The 27,529-nt window shown below is 42.6% G+C and overlaps 1 long non-coding RNA gene and 1 other non-coding gene across 2 annotated transcripts; both read left to right on the top strand.

The window, feature by feature from the left end:
• Nucleotides 1-12,963: 12,963 nt before the first annotated feature.
• On the top strand, nt 12,964-17,114 carry LOC141575012 (uncharacterized). The gene is made up of 3 exons (XR_012502217.1): nt 12,964-13,997; nt 15,222-15,499; nt 16,141-17,114. It is a non-coding gene; the product is annotated as an uncharacterized LOC141575012 (long non-coding RNA).
• Nucleotides 17,115-26,925: 9,811 nt separating this feature from the next.
• On the top strand, nt 26,926-27,031 carry LOC123612298 (U6 spliceosomal RNA). The gene has a single exon (XR_006719521.2). It is a non-coding gene; the product is annotated as a U6 spliceosomal RNA (small nuclear RNA).
• Nucleotides 27,032-27,529: the final 498 nt, after the last annotated feature.

Here is a 27,529-nt window from a genome sequence, read left to right as displayed (position 1 = left end):
GCAGGGGAAATCTTTTTGGATTAGTTCCAGAAAGAGTTAAATTATTGAATTAAACGTATTTCTTACTCATAAGACTAAAGAGAGGGAAGACATGGAAACGGAGTGCAGATAGAACCAGTCTTGCCTGGAGGTAGAAGTGCCTCTGCACAGACAATAGAAAACTAATGAGGTAAGAAGTCTGGCATGATTGTGATCTGATTTCCGCAGATTAAACTAATGTCAATGAGGAAAAGAGGAGAGTGAATGAGCCTAAATGGCTTTGAGACACCTGCAAATAATTGTATTTCCAGCGATGGATTGTTGGCGCATTGTCTTACACCGCGTTTTACAGCAGAAGGAATGGAGTGGGGACTTGGGTGATGGCATTCTCTCCTCCCCACCCCCCCCACCTCAAACACGCACCCTCCATAAGCCCCCACAGGAGCAGTGTCCCAGGAAGGGGCTGCCCACGGAGCCCTCCTCCTGTTTTATAAATTATGTAATTCAATGGATAAGAAAATAAAATCACTGAAGCTGGAAGCTGCACACCAATCTTTAGAAAAACAAGATTCCTAGTATTAATATCTTACAGTGCATCTGTGCAGCATAGGAGTCGCAATTCTTGGCAGACTTCTAGAGGCGATTTTTGATTCATTCCTTTTAGTCTCTCTTCTTTGGGCCCTTGATCAGATATTTCTGGGTACATATTTCACTCAGAATTCAATTCAGGTGAGTTCCTTTTGTAACCAACTGAAATTTTTGACTCATAGCCCCGTATCTGGGGAAATATTCCCATCCCTATGGGCAACACTTATAAAACAAAGTTATAAACAGTTCTCTAAGGGCTTGGTGAGGATGGAGGGGACGTAAAATCGATATAACTATGCTTAAGACTTGAAATCTTTTACTCCCATCTGAGAATCAATAAAAATGAAATGGTGATCACTGTAAGGTAATGACATTATTTGGACACTGGTAATTAATCACTGATGTGGTAGATATATAGTGAAAACTTTATTTCAAAGTTTAACCATATTCAACAAAGTGTCTAATACTTCATCTGATCAGAAACCAGTTTGACTTGCCATGAAACTATAGTTTGATTTTAAAGGAAGAATCATAATCCAAGCAGGGTAACAAACTCATGTTGATTTTTCCATGGTTCTTTTATTTTTTTTAATGTCAGATTTATCTGAGCTGTAATTTGCATATACTGACATCCCCCCTTTTGAGTAATCACTGCCACACCAAAATACACACAATTTTCTTACCCTCAAAAATTTCTTCCTGTCCCTTTGCAGTCAGTCTCCTCCCTTTGACCCCCCAGCTCCTGGCAACTGCTGATCTTTTTTCTGTCCTATAGTTACATAGTTTTCCCTTTTCTAGAATATCATGTGAGTGGAATCATACAGTATATAGCTTTTTGAGTCTAGCTTCTTTCATTTAGTGTAAATGTATTTGAGATTCACTTATGTTGTTGTGTGTATTAGTAGTTCATTTCTTTTTGTTGCTGAATGCTATTCCATGTGGGTGCACTTTTAAAATAGGATTACATCTGGTGGTTAACCCTTCCTCTTGGTTTATAATGGAGTCAATGGCAGAGAGAGACTTATCTGGTGGCAGTGGGACCCTCTTTGCAAAATCACCAATGAAAATCCCCTGGACAGTTTCAACCCTTTCATGGCCTAGAAGAACCCAAACTGAAGTAGCATGATGGTTCTGTATACAGACTGTGCTCTTGTACCATCTGGGGATGATTTTGAAGACAGAAGAGTGACCGGAACCGAAAGGAACTAAAATCCCAGTGGTACCAGGGATTGATTTTTTTTTTTAAATAAATCACTGCAAATAAACAACTCAACGTTTATGATTTTCTGAACAAAAGAAAAATAAAGAATCATCTATAGAAATCAATTAGAGAAAATCTTAAAAGATGATGACACAGGTCATTGACTAATTTAAGATATTACTTTTCAAAATAACAGTGCATGTATTTGTCTGGTACTTTCCAATATTTAGAGCACTTACCACACGAGCTACCTCATTTAATTCTCACAGCAACCCCAGGCGGCCAGCAGGGCAGATGTCGGTACTCGTAATTTACAGATGAAGAAACCGAGCGTCCGAGGACACGGTGGCTTGCTCAAGGTCAAACGGTAAGTGACCGTCAGCACTGGCTCAAAAGCCTGAAACTCCCGACTTCCAACCTAGTGGAAACTGACAGGACCGATTCTGAACAATGAATTTAAGCAGAAGCAAACATTGTCAGAGTTTAGTGTTTAAGGTTGTAGTAGCTAAACTCGCAGGAAAATTCAGCCACGAGTCCCTTGTTAATTCATAAAAGATTGAAATTAAAAAATACAATCTTACCATGTTATTAGGTTAAGCGCTTTCTAAAACAAACAAGCAAACAACGATGTATTGTAAATTAGACCATTTTGGAATTTGTGCAGTTTAAATGGTTGAGTTGTTTTATGTTAGGGAAGTGACTGCACAATATTCATTAGCTAATTTTCTTGATGTTTTGGTTTTTTTTTTTTAAACACATTGGGCCAAATTACACTTTCAGAAATGCCCGCAGAATTTTAATTAAAGTATCAGATCTGATTTCAGTTCTTTATAGAGTGGCTTCCTTTTGATTCAGGGAGGTGTTGAGTATTGTAATACCCCATTTTATAAGGGATGAAAGTCAGTCTTTGGAGGCTGAGTTACACACCTATGGTGAGACAATGAATTGTAGAATTGTTCATCATTGGTGTGCATTTTATGAAAGTGAAGTTTTTGCCCTAATAATTTGGCCCAAAATGTTAAAAGCAAAGACATCCACATTTGTCCCACTGAGTGGCTTAATTATCTTATCTTCCCCATTTCCCAACCGCAAACCCCTTACTTGTTCTATTTTTATTTTGTGGAAATGTCAGAATCATGGAGAGGACAAAGATCTGAGTATATTAAATGGACATGTTAAAATATCCACTAAAAATACAGTAATAAAAACAAAACTTTACTGTTCATGTCTATATGGTAGCACTTTCCACCAAAGCTTTGGCATAAATTGTCACCATCCTCCTGGGAGGTAAGTGGTAATAATATCTATAAGCCAATGAGTTTATTTAAATTTAGTTTTTCATATGCACGTGATTTTTACTCAAAGGAGCTTGAAGATGAAAGAAACACAGCATAAAGAACAGCCTACCCTGTGTCGTTTTGATGTCTGAGGGTTTCAAGATCTGAATATACATGTATAGCATCTCAGTAGCGGCAGACTGGGGTTAGAAACTCCCCGGGGAACGGAGTCACCTTTAGCATCTTAGAGCTATTATCACGTGTCTTGTGGCTCTCCGGTTAAAATATATACATATTAGCAGAGGCTAGGGAGCGCGGGATGCTTAACACAAACAGCTGTTAATTATAAACCTGCCGTCATTTGTATTTTACTAAAAATGTTGGGGCGGCTCTCCAAGAATTTTTAGGAAGACATTAAACCTCTTTCATCTCTGCATCTGATTTCTACATTTGCTATCTTCTTTCCCCTAAAGAATATCTATGCTCCCTTCCGAGCCCCATCAAGGCTCATAAAACCAATAAAATATCTTTTTGGAGGAAGCCAAAATGTATTTGAAGGAATTAGGGTTGATCTGGGAGATGCAACGCTGGTGTTATAGCAAATTAGTTCTGTTAAATATGAGTAGGACAAGTGCTCTGTATATTGTTCCGTAATAAAAATCTTACGGTCATGGGTAGGCATGGATACAAGCGTGGTGCACACCCGGAGGAAGCGGCGTGCAGGTATCAAGAGGGGTTTAATCACGGTCATGCTGCAAGAAAATGAAAGACTGGCCGAGGACAATAGATTTTTTTTCTGTAGCAGCTACAGACACCAGTACAGACTAAGATATATTTCTCATATTCAAGCCTGTCTTTTGTTTACACAACAAAGTTATTATGGTAATTACATGGTAATGTGCTGCCCCCGAGGACTTTCTGCGTTGATAGCACCTACTTGAGGATGCAGATTTGGAGCCAATATGTGATTATTACTATTTCAAAATGATATGATCAGAATGACAGTCTTGCCTTCTAGGGGCGTCCTCACTAGGCTCTCTGCTGCTGAGTGTGGGGTGTAACAGCGAACAGGAGGAAATGTCCAGGAGAGTTTGGGGAATTTTGCTTCATGTTGTTTTAAAAGAGTGTGGGGCTGGACAACATTTGGGATTAAAGAGACAAGTGTAGGACTCTGTGTGTGTGTGTATGTGTGTGTTTGCACGCCCGGAGACCGGGAGATCTCCCACTCATGTGTGTGCAGCCTCACTAGGGGGAGCTCTTGGCTGGCTGTTCGGAGCCTTGACCATTGTCTGTAGGAGACAATTTTTCTTTGTTTGAAAATTTACAAATCATCAGTGAAAATGCCACAGATATGGCAGAAGCTTTGGGGCTAAGTCACTGGCTCCCAGTTCTGCCTTCAGGTGGGGATGGTGGGGGTGATGTGTTTGCCCTCCTCTGCCCAGCAATTATTTTTCTGTGTCCCCATCATTTAACAGATTTCAGAACTCCTGCCAATATTTCTTTTCACCCAGAAATAGAGCTTCCCTGCAGCCTCTTCCTTCCTAAAGGCTCTCCACTGAAGCTTGGTGGTAACAATGAAAAAGTATACATTTACAAAAGCCTTTTCTTTTCAATCTGTACTCAGATCAATTAATTAAATGATGATAAAAACAGGATTGCCATGAATGACGTCGTAATGCTGGTTTAAACATTGGGAACTTTGTTATTACAAATGCACCTGATTAAGAGAGCCATTGGGGGAAAATGATCAGCTGAAGAGACAGAAAAAATTATTTGAAAATCTTTGTAATGTGATCACTTTGGGAAGGAAAAGAGAATATGCCAGTGCTAAGGTAATGGTGACACTGGCTGAGACAATTTGGGGACAATTTTATTGTTCTTATTCTCCAAATATTCTCTTCCGACCCCTCACCATGTTTGTTTGTTTGTTTGTTTGTTTTGTCTTTTTAGATTGGAGGAAAAAAATAAAGCAAAGTGCTTCTTTCCCTACCATGTTCCTTTCCTTTTTTCTCCACTCTAATGACATTTGGCAGGCTCGGCTGTGTAATGCTTGACTGGTTTTATTGTTGTCTGTTCCCAGTGGGGAATAGTTGACACTGCTCTCTGTTTCCAATTGATATCCATTTTCAACAATATTGCTTTCTATTAGATTCCTGCACAGTTTGTGCCAAGCAAACTGAATATTTACTGGGCTGACCGCAAAGCCTTCAAATCAACAAACACCAGAATAAGCTAAATATGCATTTTTAAGATCAAATGTTTTCAAATGCGCCTTTCAAAATTATTATTTTTAAATGCCCTGTGAACCGCAGATTAAAGGATATTATATTGCCACTTCTGTCAGCCCGTTTTTATTTATATATTTTCACACATTAAATAATGGGATTAAGCATTGAAAGAATAGTTGTATACGCTACCTAGGCAAGGTTAAAAGCAATTCAATTTTTCCATATTTAGCGATTCTTCCTTCTAAGCGAGAAAGCGTGTTTGCTCACTGCTTTTTAATGTAGGCATAATTAATAGTACCACAGTGAGCAGGGCAACTGAGTCTGACAGACCAGAACACAGAACCATTTCGAGTCTTCCCCGGTGGCTGGGGGCTCCGTGTTAGAACTATGGGGTGGAAGATTGAACTTAACCATGAAGAAAGCCAAATAGCCAATGAAATACATAAATTTTTCCAACATCTTTCTTTAATTTGCTAAGCAAAATTTTTAGCATCTTATTTGTACACCCTACCTACATCAAAGAGTATCTGGCATATAGGAAAGAGAGATGTTTGGGTTTTGGAGATAATCAAAAAAAAAAAAAGGATTAAAAAACAAACAAACAAATGTTTAGGATCAACACCTCAGAACTATTGCAACACAGTCAAACCTATTTAGTTACTTTGTAAAAGGCTGTATTTTTTTTTTTTTTTGGCATTAAAGTTGAAACAAACACAGTAGCTAGAATGTGTTTGCATGAAATTTACTGGTTAGGTTGATGCAACTGCTGGTTAATTCAGGCAAAGAAGCCTGCACAGTGAGGTGGAGTTGACTTTTATATTAAGCGTGGTCTTAAAAAAACGATACAGCCAAAATACACATTTTTAAAGATATCTAGACCACCAAACTCCCACGTTACAGAAGATAAAGCCATTTTACAAGACTCTCACAAGTCACAGGAAAGGGATTATGAGCCAGATTTTCCATTTAAAAACGTTTTCTCGCTCTCCCGTGTCTTCCTTCCGTAAATATCTACCGACTGTCGGCATCAGCTGCCTCATTCCCTTCCGGGCAGAGCCTCTTTCCTTGTTGCCATTTCCTGTGGCCAAACTACCTGCCAGCTCCTCGGGGCCGAGCACTTTCCACGCATATCATTTACCCCTCACGGCAACCCCATGCCCGGAATCCTTTATTTCGTAGTAACCTCTCAAACTATGTGTGTATTGCAGTTGAAACACACCAAAGCCTTTAATGACCATCTGCCATGGGAAGCGTCTTGGAAACTGTGGTCAAGCAGAGATTGTGCAGGCACACTGTGGCCGGGCTCTGATGTGCTGGGTGGTTCTGGGAAAATCCCTTACTCAGCTTCATTCTTCGCCATCTGTGTCTCGGTTTTTCTACATGTAAACCAGGCATCGTTAAAACTGCCCACTGGGCCTTTCACAGGCATGTTGGGAGGCTTAGCGGGCGGGCTGCAAACCTTCCTCAGCTCTTGAAAAGAGGTGCTCCAAGCTGTTCATGGCAGGCACCTTTCAGGCAAGGCATTGGCTGCATTTACATTGAAACTTCTACTTTTTGAAATTAACTATGGCATTCTTTGGCTAGAACACAGAGCACAATTAGTCAGCACGGTCTCAATCAAAAATACAATTTTCACGGATTCCAGGAAATGCCTAGAGGCTCCTGGCCTGTGTGGAAGTGGCCTAACAGGCGGATGTGATGCTGGGTGCTCTGGATGGTGTTTAACAACCTCGGGGGCCGATCCAATGCCGTCACTCACCAGCTGTGTCTGCCTTGGCAGGAGGCTCTCCCTCCTTGCAAAAATAATGCACTTTCTGACTTCTTCATAGGGTTATAGGCAGAGTAAAAGTAGGGAGCGTCTGCCAGTATTTAGGATGATACAAAGCATTATTTGTGGGAAATATGCGTTCTTGGTGATTTTTGAAAATGGGATGAGATAGTCCCAAACCTTCCCCTTTTGATGAACTGCAGTTGCGTGAAAACTTTGCAATACTGATTATTTAAAGAGTGAAAAATGCCATTCTCCCCACTATTCCTTATTCAGCCTTTCTGTCATTAAACTTTGATCGTCCATCTGGTTGAGTATAGAGGCGGCTACCAGACAGCATTTCCTCTCAGAGCTTTGTTCCTGAAAAGTGCCCTCGGATGGAAGATACATTTCACTCTTGTGGAAAATGTGCATGACTTTTGATCCCAGAGTGTCTTCCATCATGACCCCTGTCCAAGAATCTGCAGATATAATACACAGAGTGCTGGCTGCACAAATGATTTTCTTAGTGTCCCTGGCACCATCTTAAATTCTGCACACCTGTGACAGTATTTTCCGATGGTTATCAGAATTCAATTATGCTTCCCTTGATTCTTTCCCTTTCCAAGTGGGAATGAGTGTTTATTAAAACAGGGAGCGTACTGATGACAAGAGAGAAGATCAGTTTCATTGAGATCCCCAGCTTTGGCAATTGTTTCCCTTAAATTGGATTGGTAAGGTGAAACTTCCGTTTTCTCTCCATGAGTTGCAAGCCACCCTTGGGAAGCAGACTTGAAGCAGACTTGAGAAGGTTGATGGCACAAGGTGTTGGGATCATCCTGGTGGTGGACACTGTAGGTTCATGGGTGTAAGTTAACTGTGCAGACAGAAGAAAGGTATTAGACAAAGAAACAGAGTGGAAGAAATCACAGTGTGTCCCCCCTAATTCCACTTAGGTCAGATCAGTTTAAAATGAACTCCTCTTTCCTGGAAGGGGGGAAAAGACAAAAAAGTTTTTAAAAAAAAATTTTTTTTTAAAGGCAAAGAGGCAATTGCATGCCGTTTCTCTCCCCCTCCTCCTCATATACCATAAGTCTCTATTAGTCCAGTGTAGTTATTAATCCAAGGCATTGGACTTACTTCCGTGTCATGCCTCAGTGGGATATAGAATCCTCACGTGTCCCTTGCACGTATTCAGAACCGGAAATGAACCGCGGCTGGGGGATGCTGTCATGTATTGAGAGCTCTGTAGCCCAGAGAGGAGGGAACATGGGGGTGGAAGCAGCAAGAGATGAGGTGATAGGCGTGCAGATGGCATTCTGGAGGCATGGGCGAGCGGTACTGTGGTTGTGGCAAAGGTTAGCGGGAAGTCAGATTGAGGAAGTTGACACAGGAGGAGGAAGGAGGCTGAAAGCTGGCCGGAACTAGTCACTCACTTGGTTGTCATGCTAACTGACTTAGGGAGTAAACTTAACTGTCAGGAGCTGGGGTCTCCATCTCCAAAAGGAGAATTTTTAAAAAAGGAGGTGATCTTCAAGAAAGTGGGGAGTAACAGGTGGAATTGTATGTGTAAAACATTTTGTCCAGATCTTCAAATAACGTGCAAACATAAAGACCTCTTGGGACTAAATGTGAAGCTGGCACAACCACAGTAATAGGAAAGGCAGCCTGGAAAGGTCTTCCTGGGTGTGCAGTCAGGAAACCCTCCCCTGTCCCCACGTCAGTGTATCTGGGCCGCCCAGCCTACCCCAGCATCTCCTTGGCACAGCTGATCCTGAACTGAGCCTCCATTTAGTAAGGAGAGAGGGACTCTGAGCACTAACTCATGCAAAAAACTGCTTGGGGCAGAGCTTTCAAGATCCAACTTCAGAACTTTAGCCTCAGGAAGTGATCCAGCAGGACTCCCCCCACCCCCGCCCCCTCTGCTGTGGATGAAGTGACTTGAGGAGGAAGAGGCAGACTTTAAAATGTCTTCACAAGGAAGAAAATACTATCAGCCCAGAGACAGACTCTGTAAAGGCATTGTTCAGTGTCTGGTTGGCCAGATTTCATAAAACGAAGAAAATCAAACCGGAGGCCTGTTTGTGGAGTCAAGGCGTGATGGTATTTTTAGTTTTCTTGACTAAATAAATCCATCAGTTGACAAAGAGGAGAGTGTAGTGGATTAGACAGAGAAGGTGTGATTGAAGACTTGAAGGCAGGGTCAGCTCCAGATACATTGATCACAGTCTCATTAGGCCTGGAACAGAAACAAAAATGAATTTGCAATGGGGGGAGGGGGAGGGGCCGACAGAAGGGAGACCAGAGGGAAATATCAGTCCATTTTCCAACAGTGTGATTCATAACACACAGATGAACTCAGACACTGAGATACAATTCATCGGTTACATTCCTGACAGATACTGAGCCAGGGTAAAATGTTTCTATCACCTTATCTCTCTCTCTCCCTGTCTTTCTTGATAAAGTGCCCTGAAATAATTTTTACAGTATAGTAAAGGCATTCTGCTCCTGATTAAGTATTTTTTTCACTTTGTTGTTGCTATTTTTTTTAATTTACATTCTTTTAAATTGAAATATAGTCAGTTTACAATGTTGTGTCAATTTCTGGTGTACAGCGTAATGTTTCAGTCATATGTGCATGGTAAGTATTTTTAATGTTGTAAGATGGCAAAATATACTCCAAGTGAAGTCAAATAAAGTTAAGGGTGCTGGGAGACACAGACAAAAAAGAGCATGAGGCCTTTATTACTATTGGCAAATCAATATTCCTCTGATTTTGATAGTTAAAAACATACATTGGCCACAAAAGAAATGTATAAAAGAGCTGATTGATTATTTCATTAAATTGAAAGTGAAGCTGATCATAAAATTTAATATTAGGAGAAAGTGGAATAGCTGGTGAAAAATTAAAGCAACTGTTATTAAAAATGTAAATTTAGTCTTCAAGACCCTCCATCAGCTGCCTCATTGTCGTTCCCTTGTCAAACTTCATCCTGTGTTATTTTTCATTTGGAAAACATAGTTATATTCTTCAAACTCATCTTCCTTTTCCTGCCCACTGCATCCTTTTTTTTTGGCTCACACTGTGTCCTTTGCCTGCCTTCTCTCTGACTTTTGTTCTGTTGCCACTACATCCTTCACGAGCTGGTGGAAGCTTCCTTAGGTCTCCTTGAGTCATCCATCCTGGAGTTCGGGGAACCTGATCATGAACACTTCTCTTCTCCTGGTGTGTTCTGAACCAGTTAAGAAATATACAGAAATAGGACAGACAAAGCCTAAAATATGATCTTTGTTCCAATGAGGCTAGAGAACGTGACAAGTGGTTCTCATAATCTGGGATCTAGAGGACACACCCACCCCACCGCAGGCAGAGCCAGCCCACCGCAGAGATCTGCCCCATCAAACTTAGCGCAAGCTTACAGTGCGCTCTCGGCCGGCGGGCTCACTCCCAAGAGCGGGAGGAAGGGGAGGGACAGGGCTGTACGGAGCTACTTCCTTATCCCAAATTCATCATGGCAAGTGTGACCAGGTGGGGAGAGAGGCTGGGAGGGTTTCACTGGAGGAGCTTCCCCTACATGGAAAGAAGCATCGAGAGTGGGGAAAAGTGTTATTCCCCAGGAGCAACCCTATTTAGAAAAATTTCTTCTTGGGCTTGTTATGTCTGTGATGTCATTTTTTTTTTTTTATCTTTTGATTCTCCTGGAGCTCAGTCAGGGAGGCAGAGCCATTATAAGTATTAGGAGATGAGGAATCGATTACAGACGTCAGGCATTCCAGTCTGGGGAGCCACTGAGGTCTCTAAGGGAGAGGTGGACGGGGAGAGACTCACTAACCGCTCACCCTGCAGCACTGGGGTGGGCGGAGTCTGGGAAGGAAAGCGGAGGAGCCGACCGCGTCCAGTGCCAAAGCGAGGATGTGAAGGGACAGAACATGGAGACCTTATGGGAAGCTGTTACCTCTGAGCAGCTACTGCGGTTCCGTGGCCAAACCTCTGGTGGTGGACCTGGGGCTGCTGTGGCCAGCCGGGCCACCGGTCAGGGAGAACGTGACCTGAGGCAGAGGAGAGTGGGACCAAGCAGGGACACCCCAGCACCTCTGATCAGTCTGTCACCTCCTCCACCTGTGAACAGCCTTGTTACTGCTTCTCTCTCAGCTCCTCCTCTGGCCAATTCTAGCCTGGAATCATCGCGAGGGGAGAGAATTCCAGGAAAAGCAGTTCTCCGCTTAAAGAAGCTGGTGATGGAGCAATCCAGCACAGTCAACACCTTGACCACGTGACCCACATGCTCCTCTTTTTAACCACGTTTAACTTCTGAGTAAAGACAAGAGAGAAATCTTGTTTTGGCTTAACCCATAAAAAATGCTGTAACCCATGTCCTTGAAAAGCATTTATGGTCCTTTATGTCAATGTACTCATCTTCGGGGGACGTTCATAGCTCTTTCCTCGGAATCATATTCCCCCTTTGAGAGCCTGTAACTTACATATTGATATGTAATGTTAATCATCACGAATACATCTCATGTTAGATAGTATGGGAATCAAAGAAAAAGAATGAAAAAATATAGATAGTCATATCAAAGTAAGAAAGGAATACTACTCTTCTTTTCCGCTGGTCACAGGACACAGCTGGTGTTTGTAACTTCCTTCTTCCGGTAACCATGTCATATTCCCTTTGCCCCAAGAAAGTACCTGAACTCACCATGGTTTTTGCCTGGTGATGGAAGGGGACCTAAACCTTCACTCCTGAAGCATTGGTGCTATTAGCAGGCCCTTCTATCCTGAGTTATTGTAGGACTCTGTTTACTTTTATCATAATGCATGGCACATTGTGTAGTAGCGTGATACAATGTGAAAAATACTTGATCTTTGTCCCCAGTTCCTGGCACAGATCTCCTAAAACCCTTGAGATTTCGTGAGTGATAACGGTGATTGGAGCATGTTTTGCTCTAAAGAGGGGAACTCTTGGCGAGAAGAAGCTTCAGGGTGGGGGTTGGTGACCAGAGGGGCCATGTGATTGGAAGGTTGGAATGTTCGGCCCCACCCCCAGCCTCTGGGGAAAGGAGAGGGTCCAGAGACTGAGTTAATCACCAATGGCCAACAATTTAATCAATCATGTCTATGTAATGAAACCTCCATTAAAAAACCCCTGAACAGTGGGGTTTGGAGAGATTCTGAGTTGGCAAACACATATGTGTGTTGGGAGTGTGGCGCACCTGAACCCCGAATTGTGGGGATGGGAAGCAAAAATTTCACTAGTTGATGGTTACAGGTACTCTGAAAGGAATCACTTCTGTTTTCGTCCCTTGATTCTCAAGCTCCTGAATCCTATGTCTGGGAGAAACAGTACAATTTCATAGTCATTAATGTGGAACATTTGCTGCATCCTGGACAGTATCCCACCATGCCTGCAGAGGACTGGCACTCAGCTGGCACTGAGCCTTCAAAGGCCCTTCTGCTATTCTATCAAGCCACTTGCTCCAGAGAGATGAGGCTATGGTCAGTCCAGGGAATTCCATGAGCATAAGCCCATGGCCCAATTTTTGCTGAAAAATGAGTTTTGCTGAAAAATAAGTTACCTGATGAAGAACAACACTACGATGGTGAATAAGGCAGTCTGTAAGACCATGGATGGGGTTTTGGTATAAGTAATGTGGGAAGGAATGGCAAATCCACATCCAGAGTAAGTTCTGCCTTTCACGGAAGACCACATGGAAGGGGTCCAATGCAATCCACCTGCCATTAGATGGCTGGCGGCTCCCCCAGGAGATGGCGCTGTATCAGGGGCTCGGTGTTCATCTCTGCTGCTGACAGGCTGTGTATTCGGCCCAATGAGCATGCTATTGGGCCCAGCACAAATTGTTGACCCACAGAACTATGAGAAATAAATGTTTTAAGCTGCTAATTTTTGAGGCGGTTTGTTGTGCAGCAAAAGCTAACTTAAATAGAAATTGGTACCAAGAAGTGGAGGGCTGCCATCACCAAAACCTAAAACACATGGGGATGGTTTGAGATCAAAACAATTGGCAAAACCTATTGCACGTGGTTATTCAGAAGTTAGAAACTACACTAATAAAGTTATGGTTCCGGTTAAGGAAATTTTCAGGCAGAATATTGGTAAGATATAAAAAGAAACAAATGAACTAAAGAAAGAATTATTTGGTTGGCAAGAGGAAAGTAGAGGAAACAGAGAGCACCCAGGACTTTCTAGACTAGAAAATAAAATTGGTTTTCATTCCCAGACTCCAGTTTACAAAATATCATTGCAAAATCTAATCAAAGAAATGGCTCTAGGACCCTAATGAGGACTTCAGAATGATGTATGATGGTTCCTACATGATTCTCTCAACTGGACAAGATAATTTCTAAAGATCTCAAGGTCATTAACCCATAGCATCCTGAACTGCTTCCCAAAGAAAAAAGGAGACAGCATTAAAAAAAATCATGTGTTTATCCTTTGTCCAATTAAGTGACTGTAATGTGATACATAAGAAATTCATAAAGTTTTAAAGGGAGTTGTATAAGCTTATAAAAGGGACTGATACAGTGCAAAGTGAAAAGATGACTTTGGGACCTCAGATTTCTTAGAGCTGGAAGCAGAATGAGTGAAGCTATTTATCTAGTCATATTACAATATATCTTATGGTGATACAACTAGATTTTTGAATTGCTGTGGACCAGTGACTCCTGTGTGTTTCCCATTTTTCCTTTTTTTTTTTTGAATGAAAATTTTTATTATAATTCTCTTTTTTGCCATCTCACCATTGCATGTTGGGTGTACGTGGGGAGGGAGCAAATAAACTTGTCTGTTTAGTCTACAGATTTCTGGATTAAGAAGAGCCACATGCAAGAAAGCTGTACCCGAGGGATGTCATCCAGTGCTGGACCAGATGCAGCTCCTGGGATAACTGGGCTCTGGGTCCAATGTTCGGCTGTCTTGGAAGAAGGTGAATTCATTTGACACGTGGGAGGAATACACGTAAGTATAGCCAGTGGGTGACTGTGGTAGACTAAACATGGTTACAGATTCCTTACAGCTTGTCCCATAAAGGGATGCATTTGGTTTCTCTAGCCTTTGAATTGTGGCTGTCTGGCTCATGACTTGATTTGATCAACAAAACATGGCAGTGGGATGACGTCCAAGCTGTGAATCTAAGCCTCAAACACCTTGCAGCCTCCGCACGTGGTCTCTTGGAACTTGTCCACTCTGTGAACAAGCCCACCCTCTTTTTCCTGTAGAGAGAAAGGTCCAGTTGGCCCAGACTTGCCAGCTGTCCCAGCTGAGGCCCTGGCTATAGGAGTGAGCTTGTCCAGACACTGTGCAGAGCAGTGATAGGCTGTCTCAACCCCATGCACCAATCTACAGAACCTCGAGCAAATAAATGATTATTTTAAGCCAGGGAGTTTTGGAGTGGTTTGTTACCTAGCAAAATCCAGTTGGAACACACCTCCATTTGCAGCTTCATGTATGTCTTTTGTCTTTCTATTGCGATGGTAAAAACCTCCAAGGCAGTGACTGTGTTTTGTGATTTTTGTGACTTCTAGAACACCAAGAAGCACAGGGCTGGGTACAGACTGAGGCTGTATGAATGATTTTTATGTGCCTGAAGCTCTTATTCCTTTGGCTGGAGATAACTGAGCTTGAAAGTGAAATATCAGAAGAAAAAGTTAAGGCTAAATTAGGCACATCAGATGGTCTACTGCTCCCCTCGCCCTGATTTCCCCAACAAGGGAAAGAGGTTTGGTCTGTAACTGCCACTCTTCCAGATCAGAGGGAACCAGATTTTCCAACAATTTTACTATTAGACTGTCAGTGGGCAGTAAAGAAGGAGCTATTATGTAAAGAAGTAACCATTTTAAAAATAAATAAATAGATAAAGAAAGGTTTTGGGAAGCTGGGAGCATTGGCCCCAGCTCTGAGCCCTTCAGCCAGCACGCACATCCATCACTGGGCTTAATGACCAAGGCAGGTGAGTCGAAGGCAGGCCACCGAGGGTTCGAGCCATTGCCTGCAAGCACCTTGCTCCCGCTCTGATCTGAGCCTGCCCTGCGGCTATTTCCTCCCGGAGCCTGGTCCTCTTTGCAACCTGCTCTTCCCTTTGAAATTGGCATTGGCATTAACTTTTCCCGGCTTGGACCCTTACAGCTTGTCTAGGTGTGGGCTGAGATTCACGCTAGGTCTTTGCACTCGGTGTTGCTTCAGGTGGATGATACCCTGACCTGACTTCATCTCCTCGTGGACTGATGCACTGCTCTGGATGTCCTTCTGTGAAGACGGACGGACTGCCGCCAGTCTTCAAAGACAAAGTGTTGGGTAGCGGTAATGATGTGAAGTGGAAATGAGCTAGAACGGGGAGCGAGGAGGAAGGCCCTGCACACACTGCGGACTCTGACAGGGCAATGCCTCACCTACTGAGGACTCTCCTCGTGGGAAAATTCCAGAAGCTAGAAGAGCATGTCACCAGAAAAGAGCTCTTTCTTGTAAGTACACTTTCAAACTCTCCTGCCCAAGGGCTGTTCCAGCTCTGAGCGAAGGGATGGCCCCTGCAGGTCTGTCTTCTTTATTCTGTGAGGAGACCCTCAAGAGACACTGCAGAAATAAGAGAGGTGGGTAGGGACCTCCAGGGAATGACTTTACATCCATTGCTGTATTTCCACTCTGTTGGGTCTTGTAGAGAGTTGGGTAGGGTCAAGGCTAGCTAACCAGGCAAAGGGAAAAAAGTAAAATATTCTGCTTACATTTACAAGCTAGGGATGTAGTCATTCCCTCCTGAAATTATTAAGAAACATACTGAGCATCTTTTCTCTTGCTGGAGTTTAGAGCGATGGCTTCCAGGTGGTACACACCTTAGAGCAGCTGGTGTCTGCAGAGCTGTCTCAAGGCACCTGTCCCCTCAGAGCCCCCAACAGGCAGCTCTGACACATTCTGCTTTGGATGCAGGTGACGTGTAACAGGACCCCATCAAAGGATCGCGCTGGCCTGGGGAATCCAGCACAAGGCTTAGATACAAGTTCACGTCCTCCTCATTTTTTCAAGCCTAATAACTTTAAAGACCGTGCTATGCCTTTTCACTTTGTAATCAAACCAGAATGTGACTTGTTCCCTCTGTCCTTATTTGCAGAGTCTCTAAAGTGAATCTCTAAAGTGATCGTTACTAAAAACGTCGGTGGGCACAGTCGGCAAGTGACGGTACTGCCTTTCTGTGTGGGAGGCCTCACTGATACCTCAACATTCACCCGAAGCGTTAAGGGTGTGCATCCCTCGGTCCCCAGGCCTCCTCTTCTGTGTCTGCTTGATTGCCGCAGGTGTGCAAGAGCCTGTTCTGTGGGAAGCCGTGTGTCTCTGCACAGGAGCTTGGGCTTGGAGGTGCATTTATCAAATGCATGCCGGCTCCTGCAAAACTCCCTGAGAACATTGTAAAACACCTGCATACGAACGGTTTTTATCGTTGGAATTATTTTACTGCACAATCAAAACCCTACAGTTGTATCGTAGAAGCAGGCTACATGACTCCAAGTGCAGACATTGGCTGTGAACTTCACTGCTGACACTTTATTTCTTGTAATTAAACTTTTACTTTTATTTCACCTATTTTATCCCATAAACAGGGAAAGAAAATAAAACATATGGAGGGAACCGTGGGATGTTGTGGTTTGCTCCATGTTTTTGGTAATTTTAGCTGTTCCCAGTGAACCTCAAGGCCTGAAACTTGCACTTGAGGTGTATTAAAAATAAAGGCATTAGTTAAGGAATAGTGAAGAGCTGGCTCCACATTTAAGTTGGAATCTTCTCCATGGCCTTGTCTTACAGAAAGTAACACCGTGATTGTCTGTATTTTCTTTCTTTTCGAAACCACTTCTGCTCCAAAGACCATGAACCAGAACTGAAGAAACAACTTTTTCCTGCTGGCGTGAGATAATTCAGCCTCCAGGATGTCTTAATCCTGGGCCTCCCTTAATTGCCTCCTAACTGTGCTGAACTGTGGCTGGTAGGAGTTGCAATGCGGATCGCAGTTTACAAGGCGCTGCAATCGTTTCTCGTACTCAGAGTAGTCCTGAGCTATACTTGAGAGAGATTTAAAAGAAAAAAAAAAAGTTTTACCCTCCTGGATGTCTTGACACCTCAAGTGAGACTTTCTTACTATCTCAAAATGAATGGTTGTCTTTTAACAACTTAGTCAGAGACAGAAAGGAAAAAAAGCATTAGGGCTGCTGATACCTCATTAATTTTGTTTTAGTAAAGTCACGTCACATGGTCTGTCCTGTCCAGGGGAGCTGGGGAACTCCTAACACCTTTAGATTTCCAAGAGGGGTGGTAATTATTTTGAAACCCTGATCTGTGAGTGAAACCAAAGTACAGCAAAGATCTCCTTTTTTTCCCCTTGTGATTGTCTACAGGATGTATTTATTAAGTAAGAAGGAGTTCATATTTAGACAGCAGGGAAAAATAAATTGAAAAAAGTTATTTCTTTTATGGCTCCTTATGGATGTTTAGCATTTATTTCTACCTATTCTGCCTAATTTCTTCCTTTTCATCTTGGGACCCCAACCTAGAAAGCCAAGATAGATACACAATGTACGGGGGGAGAGGCACTCCGTTAACTCTTGGGGGAGATAAGACATGGCAGGGTCCTCAAGAACTCATAGTGCAAAAGGGAGATAGAAACATGAGTGATAATATGATGCCGCTTAGGAAGACATATGTGAAGAGTGCATGGAGGAGGGACACCTGTCACAGGCTGAGGGAGGGAAGGGTGGATTTCTGGAGACGCCACTGAGTCAGTGCTTTAAGAATGATTCAGAATCAGCCAGGAAAAGAATGTGAAGAGGGGGTTTTAGGCATATGGGATTGATAAGAAACGCAGCAGGTGTGAAACATGTAGTGAGAGCAGGAATCACAGAAGTTCTGTTTAGTAAGAATGCAGACAGGAAGGGGTGGGAGGTTATCAGGTCAAGAGGCAGGTAAGGGCCAGTTAGGAGGGTCCCCTACGTGCCATGCCTGTGAGCTTGGACTTCCTCAAGGAGAAGCTGGGGAAGCCTCTAAGCAGGGAATGGACCTGGTGAGATGTGTGCTTTATAGATGCCGTCCAGGCAGCTGGGTGCAGAGCGAACTCAAACACAGGAAAACGAAGGCTGCAGGTCAGAGAGGAGGCTGGTGCGATCATCCAGGACAAAGCCCCGAACTTGGGTGGTGAGAGCAAAATAGCGAGGGGTTAGGGTTAAGAAATAGGTTAAATCAGCAGGCCTTAGGCTAAGTGCATAGAAGGCGACCTGGAGGCCCATTCAGTCTGCACAGTTGCCGCAGAAGGGACTCTGGCTTAGAAGAGACTGGATCCCGCCTGACCTGAAGCTCCTCCAACACGCCAGGGTGATTGTAAACCTGTAACACCGTGGCGAGGCTGCTGGGTCTGGCATCAACAAATCAGGGGTTATGGGTGGACATTCAGCTCTAAAATCAACTCTAAGCCTGGTCTTTCTCATTCTCAGGAATCTTGGAACACTTTGTGGGATAACTATTGTGGAGAACTGAAGACAAATGGCGGTGGGAAGATTGAGGCCAGTTTTTAGCTACGAAGCCTAGGATTTTCATTTCTAAGTGTTTCCTGATTGAAAGTCATGTGTTTTGTGGTGGGAATGCCCTCTGGTTCCCAGAACGATTCCTCAAAGCTTTTAGGACAAAGCCGGAGTCCTGGGCTTGGCACTCAAGCTCCTTCGATGGTCTGCCTAGTTTTCTGCACTCTTGTTCCCCACCATCCCACGCATGCGTCCTTTCTTCACATCTTGCCATTAATAATTCATGGACCTTTGCAGGTGGTGATCCTACTTCTGAAATTTTCTCCCAGAGTTTTTCATCTGAATACCTTTCACTCACCTTCAAAAAGCGTCTGATTCTTTAGAAAACTTTCCCAAGCCCCCAGCCCGATTCAATTCGGTTTCCATGCTGAGCCTGTCCACACCCTGTTCTTGTACTTGTCACACTTCTGTGTTTCTCTCCAGCTGTTCTGTCAGTCCTATTAGGCTTTCAAAGGAGAAAAACTGCATTTGTGTGTACATTTTTGTATATTTATTTCCAGTGATTAGCACAGTGCTTAGCAAATAGTTTTGAATACGTATAGGTAGACATGTATTTGTCCTAGATCAGGCTCAGATGACCAGGGATTTATAAGTCACAATAACAACTTAAAACACCCAATAATAAAACCCCCTAGACAAAATTAGCTATGTGCCGAAGTACTCTGAAAACAGTAAGACACTGATGAAAGAAATTCAAAATGATGAAAATGGAAAGAGACTGTGCTCATGGGTTGGAAGAATTAATATTGTTAAAATGCCCATACCACCCAAAGCAATCTATAGATTCAACATAATCCCTCTTGAAATACCAATGGCATTTTCCACAGAACTGGAAAAAATAAGCCAAAAATTCTTACAGAACCACAAAAGATCCTGAATATCCAAGGCAACCTTAAGACAGAAAAACAAAGCTGGGGTATCATGCTCTCTGATTCCAAACTACACTACAAAACTGTAGTAATTAAAACTGTATGGTACTGGCACAAAAACAAACACATAGATCAACGGAACAGAACAGAGAACTTAGATAAATCCACACTTACATGGGCACTTAATTTATGATAAATAAGCCAAGAATATACAATGGGGAAAAGACAATCTGTTCAATAAATCACGTTGGGAAAACTACATGCAAAAGAATCACACTGGACTACTGTCTTACATCACATACAAAACTAAGCTCAAAGTGAATTAAAGACTTAAATGTAAGATCTGAATCCACAAAACTCCTAAAACACGGCTAGTATGCTGTTTGACATTGGTCTTAGCAAAATCTTTTTGGATATGTATCCTCAGGCAAGGGAAACAAAAGCAAAAATAAACAAATGGAACTACATCAAACTAAAAAGCTTTTGCATAGTGAAGGAAACTATCAACAGAAGGAAAAATGCAACTTACTGAATGTAAGGAGATATTTGCAAATGATAATATCCGATAAGGGGTTAATATCCAAAAAATATAAAAAACTCTCACAATTCAATATCAAAAAACAAATAAAACCTGATTAGAAAACTGACAGAGGAACTGTATAGACATTTTTCCTAGGAATACATACAGATGGCTGATGGACATGAAAACATGTTCAACATCAGCGATCATCAGGGAAATGCAAATCAAAGCCAGAATGAGATACCACCTCACAACTGTCAGAATGGCTATTACCAAAAAGACAACAAATAACAAGTGTTGTTGAGGATGTGGGAAAAAAGGAACTCTTGTGCTCTGTTGGTGAGAACGTAAGTTGGTGCATCCACTGTGAAAGACAGAATGGAGGTTCCTCAAAAAAATTAAAAATTGAACTACTATACAACCCAGCAATTCCACTTCTGGGTATTTATCTGAAGAAAACAAAAACACTAATTCAAAAAGATATATGCATCCCTATGTTCATTGCAGCATTATTTACAATAGTCAAGATATGGAAGCATCCTGAGCATCCATCAATAGATGAATGGGTAAAGAAGATGTGGGGTATATATATACATACATATACATATACACAGAGAGAGAGAGCGAGAGAGAGAGGGAGAGAGAGAGAGGAATATTACTCAGTCATAAAAAAGAATGAAATCTTGCCACTTGCAACACCATGGGTGGACATAGAGGGTATTACTCTAAGTAAAATAAATCAGAGAAAGACAAATACCATATGATTTCACTCATGAGTGAAATCTAAAAAAGCAAAACAAATGAACAAATGAAACCAAACAAAAGCAGGCTCATAAATACATAGAACAAACTGATGGTAGCCAGAGGGGACAGGGTGGGGGAAATGAGTGAAACAGGTCAAGTGAATTAAGAGGTACAAACGTCCAGCTGTAAAATATATGGGGATGTAATGTACAGCATAGGGAAAATAGTCAGTTATATTGCAATACCTTTGTATGATGACAGCTACTAGACTTATAATGTTGATCAATTTGTAGTGTATAGAAGTGTCAAATCACTATGTTGTACACATGAAAATAATGTAATATTGTATGTCAACCATACTTCAATAAAAATAAATTAAAAATGATGTGCTAATGCTTTTGAAAGTGAAAAACTGATTTACCAAAGTATATTATTTATGCCATAAATGCCATGTTTATACACTTATTCATTTAGCTAATACTTACTTGTCAAAACTGTGAACAAAGTACAAACAGAACAAGCAGGGCATATTTTAGGAGACTTACCTGAGTGGTGTCCAGATCTTTGGAAGACTAGAAGTTCAGCTATAACACTGAGTGTTTTACTGACCCCTGTATACTGCAGAGAAGCTAAGTGTGGATGGGATGGTCCCGAAATCACTTGTCCTGCTGGAAGGAGATCTGAGCTCTAACAAGCGGTTGGACCTTGAGTAAAACCCCTCCCTCAGCTCTAATGGCTCATTTGTAAAGCCCAGGCAGTGGTACACACCTCCTGGGTCGCGGTGCAGTTCAGTGAGACAACGGGAGCCAGTGTGGATGTGGGCGGACAGGGCGCCGGGGTGACCTTTATGAGTGTGCGACCTGTGCAGGCTCACGAGGTCTTAGCCTTCGTTCAGCATCCTGCTGTCGCCATCTTGGAATCCTTTATAATCATTGAGCAAGGGACCTTGCAGTTTCATTTTGCTCTGGGCCCCTTAAATTATGTAGCCAGCTCTGCCTGGCATATAATAGGCACTAATAGTGCTCCCCAAAGAGCCCTAAATTCTCAACCTGAGATTAGGAGGGAAGCAGAGGGGCCACCTCTAATGAGTGCGGGGCTTCGGTGATGTCTTCATTTCGCTCTTCCCCTGAATGAGAGCTGTTGCTCCTTCTTCCATTCCCACACTGCCTCCTGCAGAGTGTATAGATTTTCAATCCTGCCATCCACTTTCTCTCATTTATTTAAAAATTCCATACTGAGATCATTCTTTCATCTTGACTACTGTTTTTATCCCCCACCTGCCCCCTCTCCCTACCAAGATAAACACATTGGCTACCAGCTGTTCATAAAATAAAAAGCACAAATTCTTTTTTGATTCCATCAAAGTTCAAGTTGCAGGGTTTTTTTTTTTGTGTGTGTGTGGTGTTTAAACACTTTCAAAAATGTAAATTTAAAAAAAAAAGAAAACTAAGTCACTGAGATAGTTTGATTTTGGCACTTGCCCTGTAACTTTAGGCTTTTAATATCTCTGTTGGTTATAAACTGACCCTGAGTTTTTGCCCTGATGAAAATTATTTGTGCCAGAAATCTACACGGGGTTGAAACATTCTGCCACAATAATCCCTATGGATTAGAGCATACTGAAGTCCAATTATGGGAAGCAGAATGCTTCTTTTAAACCACTGAGCCAACAAATGAGGTCATTGGATGCTGAGAGACTATGAACAGCCACGAAGGGGCTAGTTCACAAGAGATGCTAAGCTGGTTTGGGCTGACCTATCCCTTAGTTGGTGGTGGGAATGTTGGCATTTATTTTTCATCAGTCGCCCTTTGCTTTTTTATTAATCTTTCCAAGTTACTAGCTACAAGATAAAAACCAACTAAAAGATGGTTGAATCTCTACACGGGGAAAACCAAGTCAACATCTGTACAGACTCTGTTTCCTTTAAAATTTTCTGCCTAAATGATTCCAAAAATGTCAATGTATTAAGCATTCTAAATAGAGAAGATTTCAGGTGTCGTTTCTAAGTGACAATTCAGAAATATTTACTTCACATCCCCCCTACCCCAAATGCTTTGAGATGGAAAATTGAATGAAAAGAAAAATGGGCAAACAAAACAAATTGGAATCATGCCTAGCTTGTTTACTTTAGGAAATCTCTTAACACACATTTTAATCAATTGAAAAGAGATGGTTCATCAGATCATAGAATTTTAGAGCTGAAAGGAGCCTCAGAGCCTTATCTCGTCCGACTCTCTCATTTTATGGATGAGGAAACTGGGACCCAGGGCGGGGAAGATGCCTTCCTAGCAGTGCACGGCTAATTAGCAGCCGGGCAGAGAATCCAAGTCTCCAAATGCCCCGCCTGGTGTCTTCCACAGTCTGGACGTCTGCCTCATTTTCACACCAATTGAAAGTCTTTGTATTTCTAAATGTAAAAGACCTGTAAAAGTAACTCAGTGAGCATAGGAAGAATATCTTTTTAAATCAGATGAGCATTTTCAAGTCCAGCTTCTGAATACTGACCGGCATTGGATATAAAGCTATTCTGCACAAGATGGGCAATACAAAACTTGCAGATTGAAAGAACTGCTCAGAAGTTAATTTATTTAAAAAACCTTAAACATACACATCTAACATCACATAAGGAAAAAATACTTCGGTCTAATATTAAAGAAAATAAAATCCTAAAGGCAATTTCAGGTGTCCTCTCCCAAAATAAAATAAATGGTGGGACATTCACAGACTTTCCCCGGGGGTGCTTATCAAACAGGGAGGACAATCTACTTTATTGTTCAAACTGGATCATTTTTGAGGGTGAAAGCATTCATTATGAGTATTTTTTTGCTGAGGCAACAAGTGTAAACTGGCACTTTCAGGGCAACTCGGACACACGGGTCACTTTACATACAACATGATAGAAAGCTGACACTAACTGAGCATTTACTGCGGGTAGGCGAGGCCTCCGGGACTTCCATACGGCAACTGGTCGAGCCGGTCAAGTCTGCAATGTTTTATTATAAGAGGCGCAAATATTATATTAAGAGGCAGAGGTGTGGGATCTCATAGTTTTCATTTTTTACAATGAAAGGTCCAGAAATCTTTTCTGTTTCTCTAGGTAGAAAGCAATAAAAGTTTTCAAGGTGTTTCTTTCCTACCTTCCAATCTCCCCTCCACCCGCAATTTCTTCCACAAAGTCCTTCTTTCTAAGACGTCTATGAGTAAGTAGCAAAATTCAAATAGGAATGTTTTGGTACTGAATATTTCTCTGAAAACAGCTTCCTGGAGAGGAAGGTTTCTTTGTCCTGACAAGAGAGGTTGCTGCTGAATTTGCTTTTTCTCACTTTTAGTTGGTTTTATAATGGGGTTGTTGAAAGCAATGAACAGTTTAGAAAAATACCCTTGGTGCTGTGGAACAGGAAGCGTTTCCAAAGCTTGTTCAAAATCTGATTGCATTAGCAATTTCTCCAATCTATTGTATTAGCTTTGTAATTTGCTTCTGTGACCCACAGAATCTATTGACTCAGACAGTGACTTTTTTTTTTTTTTAAAGGAAGAGAGAAAGACCTATCTCTCTTTGGAAAATACAATCTTGGAAGAACTTAGGAAAAAACAGATTTCTAGACTGGCCAGAAGGTAAGATCCAAATCTGTGCAATTTGCTTGTCATTGTCTACATGTAGGCAGTCAGCACATCTGCCTTGATAGCTCTTTTGGATATTAGACAGTCCTTTAAAAGTAATAGGTACAGGCTGTAATCCTAGGAGATTTTTCTTTCTAAAGGGAAGGAGAAACCCTGACATTTGAAGACAGCTAATGTGCTTACTGAACCTAGGACATGTGTCTAGACCTTAATACCTAATGAGGCGGCCTCACGGGGAACTGGCAAAATTGTGGTTTACAGAGTTCTGTCTGGTGCCAAGGGCTGTATGCTTGGCACTTAGCCAACCACTCTGCCAGGCAGTCTTTGAAGATTCTCTTGATTTATCTCAATAGGGAAAGGGTTTCCTCCATGGAAAGCGAACCACCCAGTTATCAGAACCAGGATGTTTGTATGCTGTTATGGGCTGAACTGTGCTCCCCTCAGAAGGATATGCTGACATCCTGAACCCCTATACCTCAGACCTTTTTTGGACAAGTTCAACTGATGTAATTAGTGAGGGTCCTAATCTAATGTAACTTATTCAAAGGAGGAATTTGGACACAGAGGGAGGGAAGACCATGGGAAGAGACACAGGAGGAAGATGGTCATTTCCAAGTCAGAGCTACAAACCGTCTGCCAGGAGGGAGGCCTGGAACAGACCCTTCCGTCCCTCCTTCGGAGAGAGCACGGCCTTGCCAACATCTTGATTTCAGATTTCTGGGCTTCAGAACTCTGAGGTAATACATTGCTGGTGTTCCGAGCCACCCAGTTGCTGGCACTTTGTTACAGCAGCTCTCACAAGCTGATACACATGTTCTCCCATACCTCAGCAGCTGAGGACTTGCTTCTGGTGACCAGTTGTATCTTCTACTCTCTTCTCTGCCTGTGGCTGGGGGAAGGCGCCCATAGAGACCAGGTCCAGGCGGGAAGTGCCCAAGTTAGAGCATCAGGCAGCTGAAACCTCTCCAGGCCTCAGAACTGAGGTAGATCCCCAGCTGCCCCACCGTGGACAGTGGAGGGTGTCAGGGGAGGTGGCCCGTATGGTGGCTGCGATCTTACACCCCTCCAACACAGACAACAGTGGTTCTGAGCAGACTCCTTTTTCACCCTCTCTTACCCAGAGTGGTTTCCAATATGAACTCTAGTGGTGTTAATTGATGGGAGAATGATCTGTCACAGCTATTGAATAATGCACACATTGATGATTGCTTAATAACTTAAAAGCCCTTACGATGGGGTGAGGAGAGGGAAGCAAGCATGCTCCACCTCCTGCTGAGGGGGAAACAAAAACCTTCATTCAAGTCATTTACAGGAGGGACCCTAGAAGGGCCAGGTGAGCCCTGATCAGCAGCTTCTGCAGGGAAGTCACCTGCTTTTATTAAACTCACCCCACTATGCCTCTAAGTGCCACCAGAAACATAAGTCTCATATTAGCTAGAAATAATAAAATGCTCAATAAACCCCCAATTATGAAGGCCCGGCCAGGAAACTCTCAAACGCTCCTGCGTACAGCACACCTGGTGAGTATTTTTACAGTAAAGTATAAAATCTGCCCTTTCGAAAATGGCACAGAATTGGTGGCACCGCACATTGATGCCCTTTAAGTGGTAAGCTAGAGTTTGCAGAGTTTATAAACTCCTCATAAGCCTTTGCTAGAACGTAAAAGTTTAGAATAACAAGCGGGGCTTGATGAGCTGTCGAGACGGAAGCAAACAGCCTTCGTTTCCCGTCCGAAGAAGAGGACACTCAGTGTGGTGGTGGAGTTGCTTTGCCCCAGGGGCAAAAAGCTGGTAGAGAGGACTTATGTCAGATGAATTCCATCTTCTCTTTGATTTCTGCTATAGAATCAAGGGCAAAATTCTAAAGAAGAAAACTCGTGTCAAAGAAGTGTTAGCAGAACCCACGCTGGGCTGGCACGTCATCACACCCAGGTGGCCGTGCAGGTCTTTGCATTTCCCCTGGAGACGTGTGATTTTTTTGTGGGCTTTTTTGATTCTGGGATCTTCCACACTCACGCCAGCCCACCTCAAATTTCGTTCTCCATCCTCTTCTCTTGGCCCACCTCCAATTCCTCCATGAAGTTTTCGGTCATGACCAGGGGCCCTCCCCTGCAGCATGCTGGGTAGCCATTACTCCCCAGATTCCTCTCTTTTTCGTCTCTGGAGTCCTGCTGGTCTCTCTCCAACGGCAAGTTTCCTGGAACCCTCTGTCGCAGGTTGGGTCCTGGGGAAACAAACTGTGAGGTGGAGCCTGGGCGGTGCTCAGGGGGCCATCCCCGTGCGGGAGTAGAGGAAGCAGGAGGGGCAGACGGAGAAGTTGACCGTGACGCAGTCACCACAGAGCCCTCAGCTGACCCCTGTGGTACCCTTCTGAGTTGTCCCAAATGGAGGCGAGGGGGCTGGGTCTCTGTGAACCCAAACAGCGCCAGAAGCTGGCTGCCCTGGGGAGGGGCATGGTCTTGGGCAAGGCAACAGAAAGGGAACAAATAGATACAACCCTACATCTTAGAATTTCAGGCGCAAGAAGAGTGACTGAGAAGGAACCACTGTCCACATAGTGACTTAAAGCGCGTCTCACTGTGCTCACTTCAGCAGCACGTACACTAAAATTGGAGTGAGACAGAGACGATTAGCGTGGCCCCCACACAAGGTGACACTCAAATTTGTGAAGCGTTCCGTATTCTTTTAATCAATGATGCCTATGTAATGAAGCCTCGATAAAAATCCAAACGGACAGGATTCGTAGAGCTTCCAGGTTGGGGAACACCCGCTGATGCTGGGAGATTGGGCGCTCAGAAGGGGCTGGGAGCCTTGGGGTCGCTTTCCATATACCTTGTCCTGTGCATTTCTGCCAAGTAGCTGTTCCCCAAAATATATCTTTTTATAATAAACCAGTAATCTAATAAGTAAAAAATTTTTTAAGTAAAAAAATTGAATCATACAATTAAAAAAAATTAAAAAATAAAGAGTATCTTATTGTGTCCTTTTACCAGCATGTTTCACATCTAAAACCTGGTTTGGTCCAAATATATACATATGTAACTTGTAAAATTATAGTAATATATATATATACACACACACACATATATATAGTAAAATTATAGTAAAAAGATCTCCAAATACAAATATATATATATATATATATATATATATATATATATATATATATATATATATATATAA

The sequence above is a fragment of the Camelus bactrianus genome, chromosome 25, assembly GCF_048773025.1.
Source record: "Camelus bactrianus isolate YW-2024 breed Bactrian camel chromosome 25, ASM4877302v1, whole genome shotgun sequence".
NCBI lineage: Eukaryota > Metazoa > Chordata > Mammalia > Artiodactyla > Camelidae > Camelus > Camelus bactrianus.
This window is presented reverse-complemented; position numbering and strand designations above follow the sequence as displayed.